This window comes from Heterodontus francisci, chromosome 20 (genome assembly GCF_036365525.1).
Source record: "Heterodontus francisci isolate sHetFra1 chromosome 20, sHetFra1.hap1, whole genome shotgun sequence".
NCBI lineage: Eukaryota > Metazoa > Chordata > Chondrichthyes > Heterodontiformes > Heterodontidae > Heterodontus > Heterodontus francisci.
In genome coordinates this window covers 26,602,498-26,623,687 of record NC_090390.1, presented here as the reverse complement: position 1 = coordinate 26,623,687, position 21,190 = coordinate 26,602,498, and the positions used below count along the sequence as shown (strand labels likewise).

Here is a 21,190-nt window from a genome sequence, read left to right as displayed (position 1 = left end):
CACCACAGCAGATGGTGAAATTTTAATTCAATTAATAAATCTGGAATTAAAAGCTAGTCTAATGGTGCCCATGAAACCATTGTTGATTGTTGTAAAAACCCATCTGGTTCACTTAATGTCCTTCCGGGAAGGAAATCTGCTGTCCTTATCTGGTCTGGCCTACAAGTGACTCCAGACTCACAGCAATGTGGTTGACTCTTTAAAAAAAAAAGCCCTCGGAAATGGCCAAGCAAGCCACTCAGTACAAGGGCAATTAGGAATGGGCCTATCCAATGATGCCCCCATTCCACAAAAAAGAATTTTAAAAATGTAGAAGAGGTGCATTATTGTTCAAAAGTTGAAGTACTGACATCCTAAGTAAATGAAGGTATTGATGGATAATTAGATGGAACACAGCAGAAAGTTGAGAGTGTGTGTGTGCGCTTTCTCAAAGCTGTGGCCCATTGTTATTTCAAGGCAAAATAATACAAATGCCTTGACTTTGACTGGAGTTAGGATTTAATTACAGTGCTCTACAATTTGCAGTTTGAAAGGAAAGATTAATGAGGCACTTTATGCATAACAATCAGTTTGACCTTTTATTTTGATGTCTAATTTATTCACCTATATATAGTGAGGCAAACATATTTTACATTATACATTAAGTGGTCAGTAGACAGCATTGTGCATATTGAAATCCAGCAGCTGTCTGAAGGTTACCAGTCTACTCACACAGGGATATGATGACGTTGTTGATGCAGTTCCATTTTTAATAGTTACCAGATGACTTTAACATATTGTGCACTGTGTTCTTGAAGGGAACTGGTAATATGCAGTGGTAGAGAGTAAATGAGGTCTGTGTCAGCATTCCATTATTTTCATTTTTATCAAATATTAAGGCATCTCATCCAAAAGGCAGCACCTCCCATAATGCTGCTGTTCCTCACTGGCGCACTGGTGTTTCAGCCTGGATTAGGTGCTTCAGTTCTTGACCCCATGATCTTCTAACTCAGGAATGAGAAGCCACTGACTGAAGCAGGCTGACACAAGCAACGTTCTTGGGATGTCAGCCAAAGGTCCCTGTTTCGAATTGCCTCACCACCAAAAATCCCAATATGAAGAAACCCATCAAAAGTGAGCTCCTGCCTACGTTGCTGCTGAATGGATATGGGCAGTACTGGGTGGCCAACAGACTGACACTTTCTGCAACCACAGTCCTGACTCTCTCTCACCCTATCCCAGCAAAGATAGGTGGGCATTCTGACGAGGCTGGATTTGGTGACACCGCAACTGCATAAGAGCACTTAGTGACAATGCGTAGTTGCAGTACCTACATTATATAGTCCACATATCTTATGCATCCTATGCTTAATTCCTGATAGTCTTTCCCCATCCCCATTACACTTACTATGTTTAATCCTCATTAAACACACTATGCATAATACTCATTAATATGCTTTCCACTATATCATTACATTCTATTTGTAATCCTCATAAATCCATACTAAACATATCCATTTCATATTCTTTTTCCTCCTCAATTTCCTGTCATAAAAATTACTTAATGTGGGCTGGTACGAAACCTGTATCGCGCTATTTAGTGGCGTATCCTGCACAGCTTGTGGTATTGTAATTGATTAATCCCTAATAATTAAAACTGGAATCCGATTACTGTTTATATATAATTTTTTTTTTGTTCATTCATGGGATGTGGGTGTCGGTCGCTAGGCCAGCATTTATTGCCCATCCCTAATTGCCCTTGAGAAGGTGGTGGTGAGCTGCCTTCTTGAACCGCTGCAGTCCATGTGAGGTAGGTACACCCACAGTGCTGTTAAGAAGGGAGTTCCAGGATTTCGACCCAGCGACAGTGAAGGAACGGCAATATAGTTCCAAGTCAGGATGGTGCATGACTTGGAGGGGAACTTGCAGGTGGTGGTGTTCCCGTTCATTTGCTGCCCTTGTCCTTCTAGTTGGTAGAGGTTGCGGGTTTGGAAGGTGCTGTCTGAGGAGCCTTGGTGCGTTGCTGCAGTGCATCTTGTAGATGGTACACACTGTTGCCACTGTGCGTCAGTGGTGGAGGGAGTGAATGTTTGAGGTAGGGGTGCCCGTCAGGCAGGCTGCCTTTGTCCTGGATGATGTCGAGCTTCAGGTGTTTTGGAGCTGCACCCATCCAGGAAAGTGGAGAGTATTCCATGACACTCCTGACTTGTGCCTTGCATATGGTGGACAGACTTTGGGGAGTCAGGAGATGAGTTATTCACTGCAGGATTCCTAGCCTCTAACCTGCTCTTGTAGCCAAGGTATTTATATGGCTACTCCAGTTCAGTTTCTGGTAAATGGTAGCCCCTAGGCTGTCGATAGTGGGGGATTCAGCGATGGTAATGCCATTGAATGTCAAGGGGAGATGGTTAGATTCTCTCTTGTTGGAGATGGTCATTGCCTGGCACATGTGTGGCGCGAATGTTACTTTCCACTTATCAGCCCAAGCCTAAATATTGTCCAGGTCTTGCTGCATTTCTACACGATCAGTATCTGAGGAGTCGCGAATGATGCTGAACATAGTGCAATCATCAGCAAATATCCCCACTTCTGACCTTATGATTGAAGGAAGGTCATTGATGAAGCAGCTGAAGATGGTTGGGCCTGGGACACTACCCTGAGGAACTCCTGCAGTGATGTCCTGGAGCTCAGATGATTGACCTCCAACAACCACAACCATCTTCCTTTGCGTTAGGTATGTCTCCAACCAGCGGAGAGTTTCCCTCCTGATTTCCATTGACTTCAGGTTTGCTAGGGCTCCTTGATGCTGTACTCGGTCAAGTGCTGCCTTGCTGTCAAGGGCAGTCACTCTCACCTCACTTCTTGAGTTCAGCTCTTTTGTCCATGTTTGAACCAAGGCTGTAATGAGGTCAGGAGCTGAGTGGCCCTGGCGGAACCCAAACTGAGCGTCACTGAGCAGGTTATTGCTAAGCAAGTGCTGCTTGATAGTACTGTTGATGACACCTTCCATTACTTTACTTATGATTGAGAGTAGGCTGATGGGGCGGTAATTGGCCGGGTTGGACTTGTCCTGCTTTTTGTGTACAGGACATACATGGGCAATTTTCCACATTGTCGGGTAGATGCCAGTGTTGTAGCTGTACTGGAACAGTACTATTGCTGGAATATTGTCAGGGCCCATAGCCTTTGCAGTATCTAGTTCCGTCATTCGTTTCTTGCTATCACGCGGAGTGAATCAAAGTGACTGAAGTCTGGCATCTGTGATGCTGAGGACTTCAGGAGGAGGCCGAGATGGATCATCAACTCGGCACTTCTGGCTGAAGATTGTTGCAAATGCTTCAGGCTTATCTTCCGCACTGATATGCTGGGCTCCCCCCATCATTGAGGATGGGTTATTTGTGGAGCCACCTCCTCCAGTTAATTGTTTAATTGTCCACCACCGTTCATGGCTGTATATGGAAGGACTGCAGAGCTTAGATCTAATCCGTTAGTTATGGGATCGCTTAGCTCGATCTATCGCATGCTGCTTATGCAGTTTGGCACGCAAGTAGTCCTCTGTTGTACCTTCACCAGGTTGATGCCTCATTTTGAGGTATGCCTGGTGCTGCTCCTGGCATGCCCTCCTGCACTTTTCATTGAATCAGGGTTGGTCTCCTGGCTTGATGGTAATGGTAGAGTGGGGGATATGTCGGGCCATGAGGTTACAGATTGTGGTTGAGTACAATTCTGCTGCTGCTGATGGTCCACAGCGCCTCATGGATGCCCAGTTTTGCATTGCTGAATCTGTTCGAAATCTGTCCTATTTAGCACGGTGATAGTGCCACACAACACGATGGAGGGTATCCTCAATGTGAAGGCGGGACTTTGTCTCCACAAGGACTGTGCGGTGGTCACTCTTACCAATACTGTCATGGACAGATGCATCTGCAGCAAGCAGATTGGTGAGGATGAGGTCAAGTATGTTTTTCCCTCTTGTTGGTTCCCTCACCACCTGCTGCATACCCAGTTTAGCAGCTATGTCCTTTAGGACTCGGCCAGCTCGGTCAGTAGTGGTGCTACCGAGCCACTCTTGGTGATGGACATTGAAGTCCCCCAACCAGAGTACATTCTACACCCTTGCCACCCTCAGTGCTTCCTCCAAGTGGTGTTCAACATGGAGGAGTACTGAGTCATCAGCTGAGGGAGGGCAGTCGATGATAATCAGCAGGAGGTTTCCTTGCCCATATTTGACCTGATGCCATGCGATTTCATGGGGTCCGGAGTCGATGTTGAGGATTCCCAGGGCAACTCCTTCTCTACTGTATACCACTGGGCCGCCATCTCTGCTGGGTCTGTCCTGCCAGTGGGACAGGACATACCTGGGGATCCAGGGATAGTGATGACAGTGTCTGGGACATTGTCTGTAGGGTATGATTCTGTGAGTATGACTGTGTCAAGCTGTTGCTTGACCAGTTTGTGGGACAGCTCTCCCAACTTTGGCATACGCCCCCAGATGTTAGGAAGGAGGACTTTGCAGGGTCGACAGGGCTGGGTTTGCCGTTGTCGTTTCCGGTGCCTAGGTCGATGCCGGGTGGTCCGTCCAGTTTCATTCCTTTTTATTGACTTCGTAGCAGTTAGATACAACTGAGTGGCTTGGTAGGCCATTTCAGAGGGCATGTAAGAGTCAATCACATTGCTGTGGGTCTGGAGTCACATGTAGGCCAGACCAGGTAAGGACAGCAGATTTCCTTCCCTAAAGGACATGAGTGAACCAGATGGGTTCTTACAACAATCTACAATGGTTTCATGGCCATCATTAGACTAGCTTTTTAATTCCAGATTTATTATTAATTGAATTCAAATTCTAACTTCTGCTGTGGTGGGATTTGAACCCGTGTCTCCAGAGCAATACCCCGTGTCTCTGGGTTACTATTCAAGTGACAATACCACTGCACCACTGCCTCCCTATATATATACATATATAAAAAACTCTTAAAATTATACTCACCTCAACACTAATATCATGCTCAGCCAAGAGGGAAAAACACACACGTGCAGGCTGACACAAAGTGAGGCAAGTGTGTACGTGCAAAGACACCTTCACATCAGCGCTAGGAGACACAGTGTTCCAGCCTTAGCCTATCTTTGATTACGGGTTCACTATGAACAATTTATTGTTTGAATCTTTCCATACATTTAATATTTTAATAATAACACTAGTAATGACACCACATGGGAAACTTCAAGCATAGATCCCAGCCGACCACTGCGTAATGTTTTAAAACTTCACAAAAGGATAGAAAAAAATCTGGAACTCCTCCCTCACTGCCACTGCCCCAACCCCAGCCTCCTAAAAGAAAAGGCTATGGGTGCTGTGTCAGTTAAACTTTCAAGACTGATTGCGAGAGATTTTTGTTAGGTAAGGATGTCAAGGGATATGGAGCAAAGTCAGGTTTATGGACTTGAGGTACAGATCAGCCATGATCTAACTGAATGGTGGAGCAGTCTCTCGGTTCTAAATGGCCTGCTCCTGTTACTTTGGCCTCAGTTCCTAAAATTTTAACTGCATGTATATTTCCGGTGTCCAGGCCTTTATAGAAAACTGCATTAATGGACTATAAGATTAAGCTGAGTGCTACCGCTAACTAACCCTGCAGTTGCCAAAATGCCTGGTTAGAAATATGTCCCACAGAAGAGAGACAAACATGGACAGGGATTTTCAAAATAGAAATCGTGGGATAAGTGAATGCTGTATGACTGCCATGGCCTTTCCCCATACATACATACACCAATGTCCAATGTTTTCGAGCTGCTAATTCTGCTGCTGGCTGTACCCTGGGAGAAGGTGACTTGTTCAAAGTGGATGGTGAAGCACTCTCTAATAGAAAGAAAGAATGAACTTGCATTTATATGGTGCCTTTCCTGGCCTCAATTTGCAACGAAATGAAATACTTCTTTTTCAAGTGTATTCACTGTTGTAATGCAGCAAACTCCAACAATGAGCAAAGTGATGTTGAGCAGATAATCTGTTCTAGTGATGTTGGTTTAGGAATAAATGTGATGAAATATGAGAAGGGTTGTCACCACTGAGGCCTATGTTTTCCGGCATAGTCGCAGTAAAAGACATCAGGTCAGTGTGAAATCAGGGATGAGCTAATGTTGTGAGCGCCAACTTCCTGTCTGTGTGCTATCTAACCTGAACTCAGATGGGATTATTACAGTCTAGTCTCAGTAGTAGGAGCTAGGAAATGAGTTGTTGATGTTTTAAATCTATTTTGAGCAACACATCGTAGGCCAATAAAAGTAACATTGGCTTCGAGGGCTCAGGTTCATGATGTGGTGACTGCAGCACTTAGTGGTACAGGCATTCCCTGAGAGTGGAAGCAAGATTTTTCGTGGCGGGTGGAGGGGACGATTGCTGAAGGTGTCAACGGGTCTTCAGAAGATGCCCTTGATTTTTGGTGGGGTTGCTAGTCATGTCACATAGCCACCAAACTATTGTACCATGGATATATTTCTGGACTAGCAACCCATACATCATGAGTTCAAATCCCACTGTGCCGAGGTTATGGAATTAAATTCAATAAATCTAATCATTTATGGCTAGCACCAAGAAAAATAAATGACCACGGAAGCTGGTGGATTGTCAAACAAAAAGCCATCTGGGTCTCGAATGCCCTTAGCACCTGCCACCTCTATCTTATCTGGCCCAAATGTGACACGAGTCCCATATTATCTGACTGACAACTGTGGATGTCTTTAGAATGACAAGGGATGGGTAATTAATAATGTCCTGATAGTGTCGCCCACAACTCGGCAAACAAAGAAATGCCACCTGCCCCAGGATTGTGAATCCTCTGTGTTTACAACCAGTACTTTTTTTAATTCTTTCATGGGATGTGGGTATCGCTGGCAGGGCCAGCATTTGTTATCCATCTTTATTGCCCTTGAACTGAGTGTCTTTCTTGGCCATTTCCGAGGGAAGTTAAGAGTCCACATATTGCTGTGAGTCTGGAGTCACATGTAGACCAGACCAGGTAAGGGTGGAGATTTCCTTCCCTAAAGGACGTTAGTAATTGCAATAGATTTTTTGGTAATTCTCATTTTAGAAGCAAAGAACTGTTTGTTTGAATTCAGTGTTTGCATATTGTGTCTTTTGAGGATTAATTTAACAAATTGCATCATAAATTGCCAAAGCTTAGAGCAATGCAATGAGTAACTGACTTCAGACTGATTGGCCTATTTATCTACTGTACAAGACTGACACCTTAAAACATCCCATGACATTATTTCGAAGAAGAGCAGGGAAGTTCTCCCCATTGTCCTGACCAATATTTATCGCTCAATCAACATCATTAAAACAGATTATCTGGTCATTATCACATTGCTGTTTGTGGTAATTTGCTGTGTGCAAATTGGCTGCTCCATTTCTTACATTACAACAGTGACTACACTTCAGAAGTATTGCATTGGCTGTAAAGAGCTTTGAGACGTCATCCGCTGGTCATGAAAGGCGCTATATAAATGCAAGTCCTCTTCTTTCTTTACAGGGTCTGTGTGAATTTAATTTAGACATGGCTGCAGTCTTTGACAGAATGCTGACTCCCTGCTGCAAACATTTTCTAGCTGATCAGATTTTTAACAATTCATTCATGGGATGTGAGTGTCACTGGCAAGATCAGCATTTGTTGCCCATCCCTACTTGCCTTTGAGAGGGTGTTTAGGGACTTGGAGGGGAACTTGGAGGTGGTCGTGTTCCCTCTGCTACCCTTGTTCTTCGAGGTGGTAAGAACATGGGTTTTGAAGGTGCTGTCAAAGGAGCTTTGGCAGGTTGCTGCAATGCGTCTTGCAGGTGGTACATACTAAAGGCCTGCTTAGGACGGGAAAAAGAACCCGACCCGAACCCGACCGATCCATAGCGGACCCGAGCCCAACCCAGCCCGAGACCATCCAATTTCACCCCGAGCCCGATCCGACCATCCCTTTACTTACCTTCCGACTGGGAAGCTCCACAAAGCTGCAGCGCGTGCGTGATGACGCATAGTGACGTCACTCGCTCACTGCGCAGACTCAGTTTCTTCCCGGACTCCCAGCTCAAGTAAGTTTTAAAAAAAAAAATTTTTAATACTTACTGGCAGAGCACTTACTGTGTGTGTCCGGCCCGAGCACAAGCCAGACTCGGCCTGACCTGGCCCGCGCCCGAAAGTCGGACCCGGAAGAGGAGCCTGACCTGAACGGAACCTGATGCATGTCGTCGGGTTCGGGTCGGGTAGCAGGCCTTTAGTACATACTGCTGCCATAGTACACTGGTAGTGGAGGGCGTGAATGTTTAAGGTGATGGATGGGCTACAATCAAACGGGCTGCTTTGTCTTAGTCGGTGTCGAACTACTCGATTGTTGTTGGAGCTGCACTCATCCAGCAAAGTGGAGAGTATTCCATCACACTCCTGATTTGTGTCTTGTAGGTGGTGGGCAGGCTTTGGGGAGTCAGGAAATGAGTTACTCACTGCAAGAATTCCCAAACTCTGACCTCCTCTTTAGCCACAATATTTATATGGTTTGACCAGTTAAGTTTCTGGTCACTGGTAACTCCCAAGATGTTGATGGTGGGGCATTCAGTGATGGGAATGCCACTCAATGACCAGGAGAGATGATCAAAATCTTTCTTGTTGGAGATGGTCATTGGCTGGCACGAATGTGACGCGAATATTACATGCCACCTATCAGCCCAAACCTGAATGTTGTCTGGATCTCTCTGCTTCATTTTCTAAGGAGTTGTGCATAGAACTGGACATTGTGCAATCATTGGCAAATGTCCCCACTTCTCACCTTATGATTGAAGGAAGGTCATTGATGAGGCAGCTGAAGATGATTTGGCCTAGGCCTCTACCCTGATGAACTCCTCAGTGATGTCTTGGAGCTCAGATGATTGACCTCCAACAACCCCAATCATTTTTCTTTGCGTCAATTATGACTCCAACCAATGGGGAGTTTTACCCCTGATTCCCATTGACTCCAGTTTTGCTCGGGCTCCTTGGTGCCACATTGGGTCAAATGCTGCCTTGATGTTGAGGGCAGTCACTCTCATCTCACCTCTTGAGTTCAGCTCTCTAGTTCATATTTGGACCTAGGCTGTAATAAGGTCTGGAGTTGAATGGTCCTGGTGGAACCCAAACTGAGCATTGGTGAGCAGGTTGTTGATGTCTAAGTGCTGCTTGATAGCACTGCCAATAACACCTTCCATCACTGCTGATGATATAAGAGTAGACTGATCGGACTGTAATTGGCCAAATTGGATTTGTTCTGCTCTTTGTGGACTTGACATACCCGGGTGATTTTCCACATTGTTAGGTAGATGACAGTGTTTTAGCTGTACTGAAACAGCTTGGCTAGGGGTGGGGCTAGTTCTGGAGTGCTAGTTCTGGAGCACAAGTCTTCATTACTGCAGCCAGGTTGTTGTCTTGTCAGGGCCCATAGCCTTTGCTGTATCGAATGGGCTCAACCATTTCTTGATATCACGTAGAGTGAATCAGATTGGCTGAAGACTGGCAACTATGATGTTGGGTACCTCAGGAGTAGGCCGAGTTGGGACATCCACTCGGAACTTCTGGCTGAAGATGGTTGCAAATACTTCAGCCTTGTTTTTTGCACTGACATGCTGGGCTCCTCCATCGTTGAGGATGGGGATGTTCATGGAGTCACCTCCTCCTGTTAGTTGTTTAATTGTCCACCACCATTCACAACATCTGGCAAGACTGCAGAGCTTTGACCTGATCCATCAGTTGTGGGATTGCTTAGCTCTGTCTATTGTATGCTGCTTCCGCTGTTTAGCATGCAAGTAGTCCTGGGTTGACATCTCATTTTTAGGTATGCCTGGTGCTGCTCCTGGCATGCCCGCCTGCACTTTGCATTGAGCCAGGATTGGTCTGCTCGCTTGATGGTAATGGTAAAGTGAGGGATATACCGGGCCATGAGGTTGGAGATTATCGTGAAATACAATTCTGCTGCTGCTGATGGCCCACAGCGCCTCATGGATGCCCAGTTTTGAGCTGCCAGATCTGTTCCGTATCTATACCAGTTAGCATGGAGGGTGTCCTCAGTGTGAAGACGGGACTTCGTCTCCAGAAGGACTGCACGATGGTCACTTATACCAATACTGTCATGAATAAATGCATCTGCAACAGGTAGATTAGTCAGGTCAAGTATGTTTTTCCCTCTTGTTGGTTTTCTCACCACCTGCTGCAGGCCCAGTCTGGCAGATATGTCCTTCAGGACTCAGCCAGCTCAGTCAGTAGTACTGATTCAGCAGCTGAGGAAGGGCAGTCGGTGTCCCTGCCTCCTGAATTATTGCCTGAATTATTATTCCCACTATCAATCGCACTCTAAAAGAGAACATATTGGCTGATTTGTTGTTGGTTCATAGAATGGTTACAACACAGAAGGAGGCCATTCAGCCTATCCTGTTCATGCCGGCTCTCTACAAGAGCAACTCACCTAGTCCCACTCTCCGCCCTTTTTGTGTAACCCTGCAAAGTTTTTCTCTTCAAATAATTATCCCATTCTCTTTTGAAAGCCTCGATTGAATCTACCTCCACCACTCTTTCAGGCAGTGCATTCCAGATCCTAATCACTTGCTGCATAAAAAAAGTTTTTCCTCATGTCACTATTGCTTTTTTTGCCAATCACCTTAAACCGATGTCCTCTCATTCTGGTTCCTTCAGCCAATGGGAACAGTTTCTCCCTATCTACTCTGTTCAGACCCCTCATGATTTTGAACATTTCTATCAAATCTCCTCTTCATCTCTTCTCCAAGGAGAACAGACTCTGCTTCTCCAATCTATTCATGTAACTGAAGTTCCTCATCCCTGGAACCATTCTCATGAATCCTTTCTGCACCCTCGATAATGTCTTAACATCCTTCTGAAAGTGTGATGCCCAGAACTGGACACGATACTCCAGTTGAGGCCAGTGTTTTATGCAAGTTTGTATTAACTTCCTTGTTTTTGTACTCTATGCCCTTATTTACAAAGCTCGGGATCCCATATGCTTTATTGACTGCTTTCTCAACCTGCCCTACAATCTTCAAAGATTTGTACACATATACCCCAAGGTTCCTCTGCTTCTGCACCCCCTTTATACTTGTACCCTTTAATTAACATTGCCTCGCCTTGTCCTTCCTACCAAAATGAATCACTTCACAATTTTCTGCATTAAATTTCATCTACCACTTGTCTGTCTATCTCTTCTTGAAGTTCCTCACTATCCTCCTCACAGTTCATGATATTTCCAAGTTTAGTGTCTGTAAATTTTGAGATTGTACTCTGTACACCCAAGTCTAGTTCAGTAATATGTATCAAGAAAAGCAGGGGTCCAACACAGACCCCTGGGGATCCCCTCTATATACCTTCCTCTAGTCCGAAAAACAACCGTTCACAACTACTCTCTGTTTCCTGTCGCTTAGCCAATTTTGTATCCACGCTGCCACTGTCCTGTTTATTCCATGGCTCTAACTTTGCTAACAAGCCTGTTATGTGGCATTTTATCAAATGCCTTTTGGAAGTCCATGTACACCATTTCAACCAAATTGTTACCTCATCAAAAAGCTCAAGCAAGTTAGTTTTAAGGGAGATGTACTGAGTGGAGTGCCCCAGGGATCTATAACATTTTTGGAACTAAATTGGGGAAAAAGGGTAAATTCTGAAAAGATAAATGTTTGAATAATGCAATCTTAAGTTAATAAGGTAATTGGGGTACAGATCGGCTATGATCAGAGAGGATGCCAGAACAGGCAAGAGGGGCTGAACAGCCTACTCCTGTTGTTGTGTCCCTCGTCCCTCCAGAGTGTGCAGTGCAGTGATTTGGCTGATTTTCTGAGTTTACTTGGTACTCTCCCCTGGAGTAAACCTCTAGTTTACATTGAATTACATAGAATTTACAGTGAAAGATAAGCCATTCGGCCCAACTGGTCTGTGCCACCATTTATGCTCCACATGAGCCTCCTCGCACTCGACTTGATCTCACCCTATCAACATAACCAGCTATTGTTTTCTCCTTCATCTAGCTTCCCCGTGATTGCATCTATACTGTTTTTCTCAACTACTTCCTCACTTCTGTGAGCTCAACATTCTTTGGCCAACCATTCCTGTTTTTTCAACTGTAATTTTCTGAGAGTTAACCTTTAACTGAGCAGCATGCAGTTGCTATCAGCTCGAGGAATTTGTTAATCTGTAGCATACTAAATCACTTCAGCGTTTAATTTAATCAAATTAGTACCATGACGGAGAGAGTGAGCGGCTGGTGGATTTTTCCCTTGACCATATTCTTCCAAGTGAGGAACAATCTCCCAGCACTTGTATACCCTCTGTACGTGATACAATCTACAACTGTTGTCACGTGCCCTTCTCAAAACTAGTTCCAAACAGTTAAGAGCCCAACTTGATAAATAGTGACTCTGCTCCTCCATGACGGGAGTTTTGACTCAGTGGAGCTTGGGTTTCACCCCCCAGTCAACTATAGAGAGATTGTCTGATTTTGTCACCAGTTGCTTTATGGACAGTTGACTGACAATCAGGAGAGTTACCTTGTTCTGCACTTGACTGACCCTCGCCCTCTGCCACTCCTGCTCCCCGACTAACACTCTGTTGTTAGTGTGTGTTGGAGCCGGAGTACTGCTGTGGCTGCAGCCTCGAGCTACTGGAAGAGAAGCTTCACCTTTGGGAGTTTGTGTACTAGGACAATGTTTGGCTTCTGATTTTCATGGTGTGTCTGTGTTCTGAGTTTGTTGTTCAGTAGAACAGATTGGAATAACTCTTTACATTATGCATAGCTTCTGCCCTTTTTAAATCTCGTAGCTAGAAATAAGAATTGGTGTTGCGACAGGCCAAATGTTGCACATATTTATATGGCATTGCTGTGTCTGCTACCTGAATGGAGGAGTCAATAAATAGGGTTATATCCCTCCATTGAAACAGTGGATAGAGGAATATCAAAACTATTGAAACATTCATCCACTAATATCACAAACAGCAATCTCTACTCTTCGAAATCTTTGCAAAAGTCATCACCATATCTAAATCTGCAGTAATATTCATTACAAAGAGCATGTTTAATGTATGTAAGTTTACATTTCGAAGTTTGATTATTGTGACTCGGTTTCTAATGTTGAATTGAGGTTCCCTGTTTTTGAGAAGTAAAATTGATTGCATTCATGTGTCTTTGCACTTTCTCAGGATGCCTCAAAGTGGATTACTTTTGAAGTTATTTTGCAAGCGTACGTGGCGAGGTACTACAGACAGCAAGTGAGACAAATGAGGTCCATAAACTTGAGTTCATCCAAAACTCTGTTGCTCATATTCTGACTGACGCTAAGTCCAATTCACCCATCACCCCTGTGCTCGCTGACCTACATTGGCTCCCATTCCAGCAACGCCCCGATTTTAAAACACTCAGCCTTGTGTTGAAATCCCTCAATAGTCTTCCTCCCCTCCCCATCTGTGTAACCTTTTCCAGCCATACAACCCTCCTGAGAATTCTGCATTTCTCAAATTCTAGTGTCTTATGCATCCTTGATTTTCTTTCGTCCCACCATTGGTGGCAGTGCCTTCAGCTGCCTCAGTCTCGAGCTCTGGAATTCCCTCCCTAAACTTCCCCCTCTCCTCCATTAAGACATTCCTTAAAACCTAACTCTTCAACCAAGATTTAGATAATCTGCCCTAAAATGTCCTTAGTGTCAAATTCTGTCTGATAATGCCACTGTGAAATGTTGTGAGATATTTTGTTATGTTAAAGGTGCTAAATAAATGCAAGTTTTTGATGTGGTTAAATGAATGGTTTTGGTCAAGCTGTTTGGAGGAATCTTGACCAGGACACTGGGAGAACTCCTTGTTCAGATAGTGCTGTGGGATCTTTAATACCCACCTAAGTGAGCAAACAGGGCCTCTGTTTAACAATGCAGCTGCGAGTAAGCAATTTTGACTATGCAGTGCCCCCTCAGCACGGCACTGAAGTGTCAGCCTAGATTATGAATGCAACTCCATTCAAGCTGGGCTTGAACCTGTGACCTTCTGACTCCAACAGTGTTGCTAACTGAGGCCAGCTGATGCGACTAATTGATGCACAGACACTGAAATGTATTGAAACTGTTGGTACACCTTTTGATCTGGTGAATTGAGAATTGGCATAATTCACTTATAAATAAGGATGATTATGATTTCCAAATCCAAGAAAAATATTAAACTTTTTGTTGTGTATTCACAGAATAAATCTAAAATCAGTCTTACTGTAAGCAGGCAGTGTGGAACTTTTTATTTACGTCTCCGCAACAGAGAGGGCAGCAGAGAGGTAGTGTAGCAGTATTACAAAATGCTCAGCCAGTCCAATACATTACACTCCCTCCCCACTTAAAAAAAACTCATACAGTAAATGTAAATTGAAACATGAACATAATTTCCCAGAATACAACAATAATACCCTGAAATTTAACAGGTTGGGTTGCATACTTGTCACTACAATAATTACAACTAAAACATATATAACCAATTTTTCCAGAGTAATTTACATATTAAAGTTTTTTTCTTAATAACAGTATGTCTTTAACAAAAATATCATCATTGACAAGTAGTAATGAAAAGAACAACTTGTTTCTTCGTCCTTCCTGCATACTTTCAATTAACCTATCCGGCTTCTTTCTCGTTCTGTCTGGGTATCTTCTTCCATTTCCATTAGATTGACTCTGCTCTCCCAACATCTCAGACTGTGTCAATCCTGAACTTGGGCTTTGATGACCAACTCCACTTAATAGTTGGGACTGTGTAATTGATTGATTAATCAAAGACCCTGACTCACTTTGCTCTACCAATAGATCCTGTGACACTGAAAAACTTTGTTTCTTTGACTCGTGCTTTCATTCTGACTTTCTCTTGGGACTGTAGGAACTTGGACTATAGGAGGTTTCTCATATTCTGCCTATGTCAAATTTCCTCTTTCAAGCAAATGATCTGCATGGCACTGATGGCGTCTCTCTCCAGTCCTCACTAGCTATGTGAATGCACCCAGTCTTTTTACAACACATACTTTTCCTTATCACCTCGGCAGTTTTTTACCATGACCTTCTGACTAACACTGAACTCTCTAAATTTCATGCCTCATGTATCATGACTCATTTTCATTCTGTCTTGCTTTTCTCTTACTTTGCTATTGATGTCAGGCTTAAACACTAACTTGTATGTTGAGCAACCTGTTGTAGACTGTGGGGTTATTCTGTAAGAGAACAGAAAATTGTTTAGCCTGTGTTGAAGAGAAACATGGAAATTACTGCCTAACTTGTCCCTAGGAAATACTTCTGCAAAGACCTCTTCACAATTTGTACACTTTTTGCAGCACTATTTTGATGTTGGGTGATATGGTGGTATTAAGAGTGTGTTTGACTCCATTCTTATTCAGAAATATTTCAAACTCTACTGACATAAACTGTGGACCATTATCTGACACCAAGACTTTGGCAACCCATAAATTGCAAACCAGCTTCTCAAAACCTCAATAGTTTTGGCACTTGTGATATTGGGCATAAACTCAATATTTATCCATTTGCTACAGCTATCGACCAAAACAAAATACTCTTTACCTTCCAATTCAAAGAAATCAACTTATACTCGTTTCCACAGTTTTCTTGTGTTTGACCATGGAGTGCAAAGAACCTTGGTTGGATCATTTCTCATTCTGAGACGCACTTCACAACTTTTTACCAACTCTTCAATATCTCTATCCACCTTTGGATACCAAAAATAGCTTCTTGCTACTGCTTTCATACGGACTATCCCTGTGCGCTCTTGATGCAGTTCCTCTAGCAATCTCCCTAAACATTGGCAGAATAATGACTCTTAGGAGGCAGCCTCGATCTACACACAGTTCATTTCTATAAGTGAACTACTCCTACAATTTCTGGTCATCACACTCTTTAGGCCAGCCATTCATTATATAATTGAATACTTCGCTGAGCACCACATCCTTGCAAGTTACTTCAGAAATTTCTCTGACCGGCTCTGGCATGTCATTTATATATGTAAAGCAATTCACAGGTAACTCATTGGTTAAAATTGAATTAGTCTTCACGTCCTCAATGTCAGATGTACTCTAACTGATCTCTACTGTAAATAACTCGGCTCAGTTTAACAGTATGTTCTTAAGCCAATTTCTTCACATCAGGGAGACTTTGTTCCCTACTACTACCACCAAAGGCAAGTAAAAAGTTGCATAATTGTATTCCATCCTAACACTGAGTCTGTGAACTTGGCTGTCATGGCCTGGTTGCCGCTGAAATCCGGTGGACCTTCCCTGCTGGCTCAGAATAAGAAACTCTTTGCAATCTGTAACTATCTCTTCCTGCCATTTCAATGGCTGTGGCCTTATCGCAGGCCTCCTTCCATTTCAGTTTCTTGCCTTTACTCAAAAGCTTGACCTGGATTTTACTGTTCTTTAGACCTCCAACAAACGTATCTCTAAGGTTGACTTCTAAATTCAAGAGAGTTTCTTTATTCAAGAATATAACCAGCAATAGACTCACTTGGCAACTGCTTCCTTCCATGAAATGAAACTTGGTGCAATTTCATTCTCAGTTGTGCCATATGTGTCCAGAGTCTCATTAATTTTAGAAAAGTCCAAAGTACTGGGGTCTCGCGGGCAATATTTATTAAACACCACCTCAAAAGCGTCAGGCCCCATCATGGTGAGGAAAACCTTCACTTTATCCGAATCCCCTATTTTAATAACTTGTAACCAAATGTGTAACATTTGTTCATAATTACACCAGCCCTCTTTGTTAGGGTCAAATTCCCCCATTGTCCCAAAATATGTCTTCAGTGCCATTCTTTTTTCAATTACGTACCGTGCTGCAGCTACACCCAGAGCAATCATTCAGATCACCCAGTCTTCCTCAAAATCGACTTTGGAAGTTCCAGAAAATGTGTCACAATGTTCTTCAGACTGTAATCTCTTGAATGAATGTTAAAAAAAAATTCAATCCCATCCTTGTCACCTTCTTTCTGTTGTGTATTCACTACGTTTAAAATGAGTCTTACTTCTCCCAACAGAGAGGGCAGCAGAGAGGTAATATAGCAATATAGCAAAATGCTCAGCCAGTTCAATACAGTTCAGCTACTTCAATGCATTACACATTTCTGTTGGCCTTCTTCCATTTTGCAGTTATATTTTATTCCCTCTGCCCCATCCTTACCCATGCAGGTCAAAGGCCAACTGACCTCTGCTTCCATGTACATGAGGGCTCAGAGGTGCTCGAACCTTCAAGGCCCCCTCTGTTCCTTTGGAGAATGCTTGGTATCCTGTATCTATGTCTCCTAGATGATCTAATTGTAGTCACAGATCTTGCTACCACTATATTACTACATCCATACATTTCATTGCTGAGCCTGGCTATAATTCAACTGTTTAGGACAGAACACAGCACAGACTGTATTGGGCCAAAATGAAAACCTAGCCTCACACAAATATTCTATATTTACACTGTGGCATTACTTACATTAATGGGAGTTGGGGAGTGGGAGTAAGCTGTCAGCCGTGACTGGATTGATGGTTCTCTCGCCTCTGATTCAGAAGATCGTGCATTCAAGACCCACAGCAAGGATTTGAGCACAAATCTAGCCTGTCACTCCAGTGCTGCAAAGAGAGGGCTGCAGTGTCGGAGGTGACGTCTTTTGGGTGAGACACTGCTCCCTCAGGTGGAAGTAAAAGATCCCATAGTACTATTTCAAAGAAGTGCAGGGAGGGGATTCTCCTGATGTCCTGTCCAATATTTATCCTTCATACCTCAAAAACAGATTATCTGATCATCATTATATTACCATCTGCGGGCTTTGCTGTGTGCAAATTAGCTGCCACATTTCCTATAATACAATGGCGACTGCATTTCAAGAGTGCTTCACTGGCTGGAAGGTGCTTTGGGACATCCCGAGTCCTAAAGTTGGGAAAGATTCTTCGTAAATGCATGTTCATTGATTTGTTTTTATATGGCCAATATTAAGATGCTATTCATTTTTAAGCAAGCGAATACAAAGTTTCAGAATCACCATGTTTGTGGGATCTAACAGAGATTTTGAAAATTCGGTAAGATTTTCTGAGTGTAAATAGTGAAAGGTTGTTTCCTGTTGCTGGTGGTAGCAAGTGATATAGCATCAAGATTAGTACCAGAAGCATGAAGGGGTTAGAAGAAGGTTTTCACCCAGGGTAAGAAAATGTAATGCTTTAACTGAAAGTGGCTATGCAGTCAGACATTAAAATACCATTTAAAAAGGAATTTGATAAATATTTGAAAATGAGGAATGCAAAAAAGACACGCAGAAAAGGGAAGGTTAATGGGATTAGGGCAGGCAGCTCCATTTGGATGACTACAAGTGGCCCAGATGCGGTAAGCTGAATGGTGGCTTTCTGTGTTGTAATTTTAGTGATGACAGAACAGTCCTTATGAATCCATGTTTATTACCAGTTCGGTCAAGAACAGACTGGCTCTTAGTGTTAGGATCAGCTATGGATATATTTTGAGAGGAAATGCTTGACTTTTTGGGGGGGTGGTGGGTACAAAGTATGTCGATCCCTTTAACTGAACCAAGTGATAACGAATAAAATAAGTTTGGTATAGAAAAGGGAAAAAAACAAAACATTAAATGCAAAAGATATCCTGGCAAAATGGAGGGGTTGGATTTTGTATAATTTTAGATGAGCAGAATTTGTCCAAGTTTTAAAGTAGACACATAGATTTGCCTTCTTGGAAATTCCTTCACTGATGAAACATAATTTCCGTGCTTGCCTTAAATCAACACACAAACAGAAAGCACATGAATTCCCAGTGCAGCAGCGAGTATAAATCTGACTCAGTATTGGGGTTAATTGAAGGTGAGATGCAGTTTAGATCATGTGAGAGTCTATAATTTTGGATGGGCAGTATGCACATTAACAGATGAAGAGTTTGACCGTTGGCCACTGTGGAGTTCAAGCTCGCAAGGGGCCAGCGGTCATGCATGCAGTGACGCAATCAATAAGTGTAGGAATTTTCTGTAAATATCTGGGTAAAAGTTCAAGCCCACCTGGGACAGAATTATTCCACCTCCCTCCACGTTTTACTGCAGTGGGGAGAATTCCATGGATGCTTTAAACTTGCTGAACCATGCAAAGCAAGATTTTATATTAGTGCCACATGCTCCCGAAACATTTATTTAATTCAGTCATTTTTCTGTGTGGTGATTTCCGTGCACTTCCGGGAGCCCCTTACAAAGACTGATACAATTCCCAGGACTCCCCATTAAATGACGTGCTCCCAGTGATTCCTTTTAAGCACTTGCATACTTCTGGGGACCCTCTTTCAAGTACTGGCCCATTTCCAGGGACCTCTTTGAAACATTGGCATTCCTCTGGGGAGTCCATGCAAATATTGATGTGCTCGAGGAACCTCTGCAAATACTGGGACTTTTAAATAATGGCAGATCCGAACTTTTGAAAGATAGTGCTCATTAATCAAAGCAAGTAATCCTGTTTTTCCAGATAACGTACTTTATTAGTATAGAGAAGCAAAAGAAAGATGATATGAACATCAAGGACTTATATTTATATAACGCCTTGAATGTATTAAAATGTCCCAAGGTGCTATACAGGAGTATTATAAAACAAAGTATGACACCCAGCTACAAGTGGAGATATTAGGCAGCTGAAGGCACAGCCACCAATAGTGGTGCGATTAAAATCAGGAATGTTCAAACGACCAGAAATAGATGAGCACAGATATCTTGGTGGGTTGCGGGGCTGGAGGAGATTACAGAGATAGGGAGGGGCGAGGCCATGGAGGGATTTCAAAATAAGAATGAGAATTTTAAAATCAGGACCTCGCATGACTGTGCGCAATGTAGATCAGCAAGCACAGGGGTGATAGAGGAACGGGATTTGGCGCAAGATAATATACAGGCAGCAGATTTTTGGATGGCCTCAAATTTACAAATGGTAGAATGTGGGAGACCAGCCAGGGGTGTGTTGGAATAGTCAAATCTAGTGGTAACGAAGGCATGGATGAGGGTTTCAGCAGCAGATGAGCTGAGGCAGGGGCAACGTCAGGTGATATTAAGTAGAGAACTATGGAACAAATATAGAACATAAACTCTTAATGGTGAACTGAGTGGGCTGTGCTCAGGTAGACAGAAATCTGGGAGATCCCTTCGAATTCCCTGGTGGATTCCAGTTTGAAAGCTTCTGATTTTGCAACCTGTCACGTATCCCATTTTCGAATAATGACCGCAGAGTAGCTAGTCTAGACTAGGTTCAGAATTCCCCACGCAGTTTCATTATTGTAAGGTGTCTTATTTAATTTTTCATTTTTATACTTCAACGGGGACCCGTCCTATTGATGGCAGCTTTGCTTGTGCTAAGGCCCAGTGTACACTGAGAATTGTAATGCCATTGAGTTACCTTTAAAACACTTAAGCTCAAATCACATTCACTAAATTATGTCTTATTTGTTCCCTTTTTGTGTTATGCACAGTGACATTGCAAATAATTTGGAGTTTGCTTTCTTAATCCCTGGTCTTGTGTTTAGATAATATCCATGAACCAATCACCCCTGGCATTGCACACAGTGAGTTAGAGGAGATATTGCTTTGTAATGACTCAAGTGTTACACTGTGGAAAAAACAATGAATTTCAATAACACCAACAACTTATATTTATATTGCACCTTTAACATAATAAAACATCCCAAAGCGCTTCACAGGAGCATTATAAAACAAAATATGACACTGAGCTGCTACATAAGGAGATATTAGGTCAGATGACCAAAAGCTTGGTTAAAGACGCAAGTGTTAAGTTGTGTTTTAAAGGAGGAAAGAGAGTCAGAAGACAGGTTTACGGAGGGAATTCCAGAACTTAGGATCTAGGCCAGGGGTTGGAAACCTCTGGCTCTGGAGCGACATGCGACTTATTAAGGACTCATGAAGCTGCTGACCTTGATCAGTCAAACCCATTTATAATTTTGCCAGTTCCCAGGAGGGGCCCAGTCACCAGCCTGCATGGCCCATCACTGTTGACGTCTCTTCCCACAGCGCTCTCGGGTGCCAAAGTGCGCAGTAAAGGCAGCAGGTAGCTGCCAGTCTTGGCTATGCACAGCCTGTTCTCCCCTCTCAGCAGAGTTGCGATGGCCTATGATTGGTCTCTGGTGGAGTGGGAAATACCCGGCCTGTCC

The 21,190-nt window shown here is 43.3% G+C and overlaps 1 protein-coding gene across 5 annotated transcripts in view; it reads left to right on the top strand.

The window, feature by feature from the left end:
- LOC137380530 (protein bicaudal C homolog 1-like) overlaps positions 1-21,190 on the top strand; it is a 305,313-nt gene that overhangs the window by 188,214 nt on the left and 95,909 nt on the right. The window lies entirely within an intron of this gene.